Genomic DNA, 8,702 nt, shown 5'->3' with positions numbered 1-8,702 from the left:
AGCTGCCTGCCCGCCGACCCGTGCGCCCGTAGCCCGCCCGCAACGCCCTTCCGGCACCACCCGGGGAGAGGAGTACCCAGGGGCGTGGAGTTTCCGGAAACCCCGGCGACGCGGGGCGCGGTGGGCGCGGCTGCATCCCGCGCCCCTCGGTCCACCCCAACTCTCTCGCCCCACCCGCCATCCTCATTTTCTCCACGTCCTGGCACCCGGGATTTTTGAAATCAGTTCTGCAAACGACTCCTTTCCCTGTGCATAGGATGGGTGCCATGTTGGCCCCATCTCCAACATTTTTACAGGGCAAAATAGAGTTAAAAGGAGCTACAAAAGCTTCGAGAACAACGGGTGCTGTAAAAGTCCAATCGAGTGAGGGGGTGTTGCAGAGGGAGCTCTGGACCCTTCCAGGAGCTCCGCGTGAGAGGGAGGCGTGCGGACGGCGGTGAGCGCTGAGTGTGACTAGGTCTCAGACCTCAGTTAGAGCTGCTGGGTCCCCGCTTCATTTCCCCTCTGCCTTCCCACTCGGAGCCCTTGCCCGGGAGCCAGAAGAGGAGTGCTTGCGGATGTGTAGTCGGGGCTGCAGAGAGCTGCTTCTGAACCACTCACAGGATGTGGATGATGAAAGACAGTAGGAAATGCTCTGACCAGCAACACGGGGAATAGGGTGGACATTTAAACATGAGGGCTCCTTGGGGCGTGGCTTGGCTGCCTTCTGTGCTCTTTGTACCCGCAGGCAGGTCTATGGATGCAAGCCTCAACTTCCACCCCTGCCTGTCCTCTAAACACATCCAACGGCCTACACAACTCTCCACTTGGAGGGCTTGCAGCACTTCAAACTCATAATGGCCAGAACTTCAATCCTCATCTCCCCCTTAAACCTGAACTCCAGTCTTCCCCATCGTTACCAGATGCACCATCGTCCACGCAAGGACCCAAACTAGAAACCTGGAGTGCCAACTTTTAACACTTCCATCTCTCCCTGCTGCCATTACCAATTTCCAAATCCTTTTGCTTCTCTCTCCTAAATTTAGCAAATCTAATAGCTCCCCATCTGCACTGCCAACACCCCAATTCAGCCCATCATCTTCTCTCCTAACCACATACAGGAATGTATCCTCCAGGCTCCCCAAGCCATTCTCCCCCACAGCTTCCAGAGGGAGCTTTTAAAAGCTCCAATCTGATCCTATTACTACCCTACTAAAAGTGTACATTGTTTTTAGGGTAAAATTCAGATTTCTTAGCATGGTCATTGCCTGTCTCACCAACTTCACTACTTCCCTTTCACTTCCAGTTAGCTCAGCTCCTTGCCTCCTCCAGGACTTCTCCCTGCCCAAACACTCCCTATAGGGGCCTCTTTGCCTCGCTGACTGTTATTCACCCTTGTGGACTCAGTTTGATGTCACTTTCTCAGGAAAGCTTTCCCTGAGTAGACTGACCTAGATTAGGTTCCTTTGTTAAAGTCTCATAACACTGGCACCACCAGTTACTAGCTGTGTCATGGGGAAGTTACCTGTTCCTCCTGTGCCTCAGTTTTCTCACCTGTAAAATGGTCATATCTTTCAGATTTTGGTAAGGATCAAATGAGTTAACCCGTGGGAAGTGCCTAGGACAGTAACTGACAACTGGTGAATTCTTATGTACATGTTATCTGTTATTGTTGATCTCTATTTTTCTTCTTGACAATAATCACAATTACGACTCAACAAATGTTTGTTTAAATGTTTATTCATTTAATGTCTGTCACCCCCTTTATAAGGTCAGCTTCACGTGGGTAGGTCCGTACCCATGTTTACCACTTTTATCTCCAACACTTAGCACAAATGCCTGGCACAAAATTACTACAGTAGTAATTTTGATTAACATTATTAAATGAATGCCTGAAGGAATCTGAAAATGGTTCACCTTGAAAAAAAAAAATCTTTTAAGTGGCCCAGTTTACACTCATGTACCCATACGTTCAAAGCATATGTTAGAAACTGGTGATGGGCCGGTTCTGGGCTCAATGGATGGGGAACCAAAGATGAAGTGGGAGTGTCCCATTTCCTCAAGACTTTGCAGCTTAGTAAAAGACATAAGGCAAGCACACAGTTAACTATAACACAGGTTAGAAGAGTAAGTGATTATTGTGAAAGGTGGGGTGCGACAAGGGAGGTGCAGAGAAAGAGTAGGGGCTGGAAGGATGAGTCAGGTTGGGGCAGGCAGAGCTGAACAGGAGCTCTCTAGGAGTGGGTATGCCATTCCTCTTCTCTCCCTGCCTAGATCTACTCATCAGACAAGCTCAAACAGCCCCTCTCTGGGAAGCCTTCCAGGATCCCCTAGGTCTAATGAATCACTCCCTCCCTTAGCACTCTCCTCTTCTGGTCTAGCACGTAGCTCATCTGCTTTATGTGATGGTGGATTGCATGTCTGTGTTTTCATTACATATCAAGTTGCTCTGGGGATCTGGATTGAATCTCAGAAGTTCTGTAAATTACCCTCAGTCCTGGCAGGTTTTTACATTTACTAAGAAGTCAATCCATGTTTGTGGAATTTAAAATAGAGGCGAGAAAGAGAACTTGCTGGGAAATTAGAAGTAGAGACACTGGCACTGGTGTAGGGAAGATGAAAGGGAAGAAGTCATAGATGAAAAGATTCAGGCCAGAGAAGGTAGTCTGGATTTTTTTTCAGTAGGTGTCAGGCAGTTTGTGGAGAGGGGTTGAGAAGTAGAGATACTGGCACTGGTGTAGGGAAGATGAAAGGGAAGAAGTCATAGATGAAAAGATTCGGGCCAGAGAAGGTAGTCTGGATTTTTTTTCAGTAGGTGTCAGGCAGTTTGTGGAGAGGGGTTAATATAAATAGGAGTTAAAGAAGCCATTTTTTTCTACTGCAAAAATCAGATCAAACAATCTGACATGTACCATCATTCTTTGGAAGAAAACAAAAAGGCAAGAGCCTGGGTTCAGCTCCTGGGTTTGCCACTTAACTGCTCTGCAGCCAAGGATATGTCACTAGAAATCTCTAAGGCTCGATTTCCTCGTTCACCAAATAGGGATAATACTTCCTACCTTATTGGGTTGTTCTGAAGATTAAATATGATAATATATGTAACAGTGCCTGCCACATCAGAGGCACTTAGCATTTGATAACTGTCATTACCAACCTCAGGAGTTTAAATATGTCAGGTGAGAGTGTAGGTAACATTGCTTTTTTAAAACATAGACTTTAAATTTAATTTTAGGTTAGCTTTAGATTTACAAAATAATTGAGCAGATGGTACAAAGTTCCCATATGCCCCCAACCCTGCCCCCAGTTCCTCCTATTATCAACATCTTACAGTAGTATGATACACTTGGTGCCATACTAATTAACAGCCCAATATCAACACATGAATTAAAGTCTACAGCTTGGTATTAGTCTGTTTTCTGTCACTTATAACAGAATACCTGAAACTGGGTACTTATAAAGAAAAGAAATTTATTTCTTACAATTCTGGAGGCTGGGAAGTCCAAAGTCCAGGGGACACATCTGGTGAGGGCCTTCCTGGTGGGAACTCTCTGCACAGTCCCAGAGTGGCACTGGGAATCACATGGCTAGGAGGACAAGAGCGTCCTAACATGCTCTCTTCTTCTCCTTATAAAGCTACCAGCCTGCTCCCACTAATCCATTCACGAGGGAATAACCCTCATGGTCCAATCACCTCTTAAAGGCCCCACCTTTCAAATACCGTGTTGGGGAGTAAGCTTCAACATGAGCTTTGGAGAGGACAAACAACATTTGGACCATATCAAGTTTTTTCAGATTTCCTTAATTTTCTTTTAACATCCTTCTGTTTCAAGATCCCGTCTAGGATACCATATTATGTTTATCATCATGTCTCCTTAGCTCCTCTTAGCTGTGACAATTTCTCAGACTTTCTTTGTTTTTGATGACATTGCTTTTTTATAAGACACATTCAGAGATTACATTACACATCCTTCTCCCAAGTTTGCCCTTCCCCCACCTCTTCCCCACTGTCATTTGTTAGAAGGGGGCCAAGGTGAGTTGTGGACCTCATAGCCACTCTCCCAGAACTCCATTTTGTTAAAGATCTTTCACATTTGAATATGATACTTTTGCAATCCACATAGTCAAAGTCAAAATAGTCAAACTCACTAGATTGCCTGTTCTGTTTATATATTCATTCATTTGGGAAATATTTGCTGAGTAACTATTATGTATCTGCACTGTGGTCTCTGCTGGGGATACAGCAGTGAGCAAAACAGGTCAGAGGTCTTTGCTTCCACAGAGCCTACCTTCCAGTCAAAGAGGCAGATAAAAATCAAGCTAACATACGTATGAAATAATTATATACTGTGATAAGTGCTACAAAGGAAAATAACAGAGAAATAAATAACAGAGGAAAGAACCCACTTTAGAGAGGGCAGTGTGGGGCATCTCGATTAGGAAACCTAGGAAAAGAGATGGGGAGCTGAAGAGGTAGAGTGTTTCAGGCACAGAAAACAGCACCTGCAATGGCCCTGAGTCAAGAAAGAACTAGCAGGAGGTAGGAACTGATAAAGGCTGGAGCAAAGAAGAGTCCGAGAAGTTGGAGAGGTGGGCATGGGCCAAATCAGTCTGGGCCTCATAGACCAAGGTAAAGAGTTTGGATGTTATTAAAAGTGAAATGGAAAGACATTAAAGGATACTAACCAGGGAAGTGTTGTAATCAGATTTGGAAGAACACTGGCAGCTGTGGGGACAGCGGTTGGAGAGGGCAGGAAGGATGGTGAAGAGGCTGGTTTGGGGACTGCTGCAGTGATCCTGCTTGAGCGGATTTTGAGTCTACAGCTCAAAGTCAGGGTTCGAGAAACACAACTTGAATTTATTAACATAAAGATGGTTTTCAGGGCCGGCCCAGTGGCGCACTGGTACAGTGCGCCGCTTGGGAGCACGGCGGCGCTCCCGCCGAGGGTTCGGATCCCACATACAGACCGGTTCCCGCTCACTGACTGAGCGAGGTGCGGGTGCAACACCGAGGGTTGCGATCCCGTTGCCGGTCCCGGTCCAGTACGGGCGTGACACTGAGGGTTGCGATCCGTTGCCGAACATGGGAAAAAGACAAAAAGGAAAAAAAAAAAAAAAAGATGGTTTTCAGATCCAAGAGGATGGATGAAATAAACTATGGAGAGAGCTGTAACAAACTGCCATAAACTTGGTGGCACACATTTATTGTCTTATAGTTCTGGAACTCTGAAATCAGTTTCAAAAAGTCGGCAGGGCCAAACTCCCTCTGGAAGCTCTAGAGGAGAATCCAGTCCCTTGCCTTTCTAGTTTCTAGAGAAGCATAACTTGCTTTCCTTGACTCAGGGACCCTCTCTTCATCTCTAAGGCCAGCAGCATAACACCTTGCTTAAATTGTCACATTGCCGCTGCCTTCTTTAGTCCAGTCTCCCTCTGCCTCTCTTTTATAAGGACACTTGTGATTACATTTAGAATAATCCAGAATAAACTCCTTATCTCAGGATGCTTAACTTAATCACACCTGCAAAGTCCCTTTTGCCATATAAGGTAACATTCACAGGTTCAGGGATTAGGACATGAAATCTTTGGGGACATTATTCAGCCTACTACAGAGAGTAGAAGAGAGAAAAGGGCCCTGTATCAAGTTCTGAGGCATGCTAGCATTTTGGGCAGGCGGAGGAAAAGGAGCTAGCAAAAAAGATTGAGAAGGACTAGCAGCCAAGGAAGAAGGAAGGCTGGCAGGGAGTCATGTCGCAGAGCCAAGGGACTAGGGGATGTCCAGAGAAAGGAGCTGCCAATTGTCACCAAGAGGTTTAGTGAGATAAAGGTGAAGAAGTAGCCACTGGAAATGACATCACAGTTGGTGATCTTGACAACAGCAGATTGGGATGTGGGGGCTGGACACACTGGACTGGAAGCCATTACAGGGGATGGAGGAATGCATGGGGAGAGGTGGTATTGGCAGCAAGAGTGGATAACTCTTTATGTTCTGCTAGCAAGGGAAGAGACAAACTGGGTTGGAGGGGATCAGAGAGTTAAGGAAGGCAACTCCTTGCTTTCTGTTTTCAATGGCAGACATTGCTAATGATTTCATAGCATGATGCAGGAGGAAAAACTGCAAACTGAGTGTATTGGTCCATTTCTGTTGCTCATAACAAAATACCTGGAACTGGACAATTTATAAGAAAACAAAACTTATTGCTTACAGTTTCTGAGGCTGGAAAGTCCAAAGTCCAGGGAATACATCTGGTGAGGGTTTTCTTTGGTGGTGGCTTTACAGTGACATAGGGTATCACTTTTTGAGAAAGGCAAGAGTAGAGAAAGAAAGAGTCTCATGTGCTCTCCTTTTAAAGCCCTCAGAGCCACGCCCATGACCACCATGAAATGATCAACTTAATTGCCTTTTCAAGGCCCTATCTTTCATTTACCATACTAGGATTTCCCACCCTCTTTATACTGTCACAGTGGGGACTAAGTTTTGGGGAGACATCAATCCACCTCACTGAAGGAATGAAGTCTTTAAGAAAGTGAGACAGGATGAGATCCAGAGCCAAGTGGAGAGACTGGCCCTGCTAGGAGCAAGGGCACTTCTTCCATTATAACAGGAGGAAAAGGTGTGTGTAAATGAAGGTGGGTTGCTGTTCTCAAGAGTGTAACCGAGAATGAAGGAGTTAGAACGTTTGAGGAAACAATGTTTGAGGAGTCATATTACTTAGGGAGATATATTATTTTGTTTCATTTCTTCAAACAAGGATAACTCATAGTTATAGTGGCTAAATGTCTAAAAGATAATTCTTCTTTAACCACCACCCCTCTCCAGTTTAGTTATAGGTAATTTTGAGTGAAAAATAAAAACCACATACAAATAGCCAGCTTATAATATGTGAAACTTTATTAACAGGAGAAATGATACAATAAAACTACTTCGTGGTTTTGTTTTCATTAAAAAAAAAAAAACTGAAAAGGGAAAAAACTTGCAACTAAACAATTTGTTGTCTTACTAAAGATGGGTAATAAATAAGGCAATTACCATCATTATTATTATGTAATGATACAGCCTACACATGTATGGGAAAACTGTAGAGCACATACTACAAAATTACATTATCGGTAGTTAATTAGCAGGCTGGAATTCAAAATCTTTGTGGTGCCCTATTTAATATGACATTCAAGCAAACGATGCACAGAACTATTAGCATTTGCATACTATTATATGCAAGACTATAGCTTCTATTAAATTACCCATTTCCCCTCGCCAAGCTGAAGATGAGAAAGAAGTATGAAAGGTCCCTTCACCAGAGTCTGTACTAGTTCTAGTCATTCACCTGGACATTCAAATAATCCACTGCTGAGGCACATGTACTAATATCACTGATCTAGCATTGGCATTGATTGGCATCCCAGGGCATCTTGCCCTGATGTAAGGGCAATTTCTCGGTCAAGTAATAAACAGTATTGCATTTATCAATCTTACACCTAATGTCTAAGCATGCTTACGGAGAGTGCGGATTGCCTCACAAGGGGTTGAGTTTAGTTGTTCAATATTTTATTTTTGCATTTGAGCCTTGGAAACTGTAATACTTATCTTCGAAGCTCATTTAGTGGTTTCTAAACTGCCACTGAGACTTTTTCTAGCCTTTCCTTTTCTTTTGTTTCTCCTCCCATGAAGGGCTATGTCTTAAGAAGCATAGAATCTAGGATTTTGAGAGATCCCTTCTCCCAACCAATCAGCTGCATTGATGAATTCCTCCTGATGTTTCTCATGTGTTAAGGCTGTTATTATTTCATAGAAGATGGAGACTTGCAAAGATTCTCCCTAACTGAATAAAAAATAAGACTCAAAATTCAAGCCTAGACTCACCTCCTGCAAAGTCTTTCTTCCTTAGTCAGAGCTCATACTAAACTCACAGTGAGAGGACCTAGCCTGCTCTTTCACAGATTCCAGCCTTCCCACATTCTGAAATATAAATATAGATTCTCTAGTTGATTTTTCAAAATACAAATATTGCCACAGAAACATATTGTAAAAACATATAATATGATATGAGTTGTAAACATTTGAGTATTTCTACACATTTGCATGGAAACAGCAGCAATTTTTTGAAAAAAAGCTTATAACTGTTTTTTGTAACAGTGCATAGGCTATTTATATTAAAAGGGAAAAGGCTAGAAGAGCTGGTTAAAGCCTGAAAAAAACTCATTTGGTCCAATTTTATCAGCAGATACTGACAGACATTTCCATGAACTCAGAAAGTAATTTTCCCTGGAGCAACTAAGGGAAGCATCTTATGTAACAGTGTTGAAAAATCAGTGCCAGTCCACTGAGATGCCTGAAGCACTATAACTCTTTCTAGAAGTTGTCCATCTAGAAACTGACAGCTAAGGAAGCACTGTTTAATCTAAGAATTATGAAAGGTGGAATATAGCAATATCTCTCAGAGGTCTCCCACTTTAGCAAATTCATCCAGAGAACAGACTAAGATTTGGCATTTCTCGGTCATGCTCATTCTCTTTCTTCTATATTTTATACCTGAGGATTATTCACAGCCCATTTAAAAATAAATAAAGGAAAGCAAATTGCTTTGGATGATGTTCCAGAGGATCAGAAATCTGATCCAGGATAGTGTCAACCTTCCCTGGTGAACGATGCGTTGGTCCAATTTCTCCGTTGGCTGCCATCTGGCTGGCCCTGGAACCTCACCCTTTCCTGCTGAGGAAGACCAGACAGT

The sequence above is a fragment of the Galeopterus variegatus genome, unplaced genomic scaffold, assembly GCF_000696425.1.
Source record: "Galeopterus variegatus unplaced genomic scaffold, G_variegatus-3.0.2 Scaffold791, whole genome shotgun sequence".
Taxonomy (NCBI): domain Eukaryota; kingdom Metazoa; phylum Chordata; class Mammalia; order Dermoptera; family Cynocephalidae; genus Galeopterus; species Galeopterus variegatus.
Note: the sequence above shows the minus strand (reverse complement) of the source record.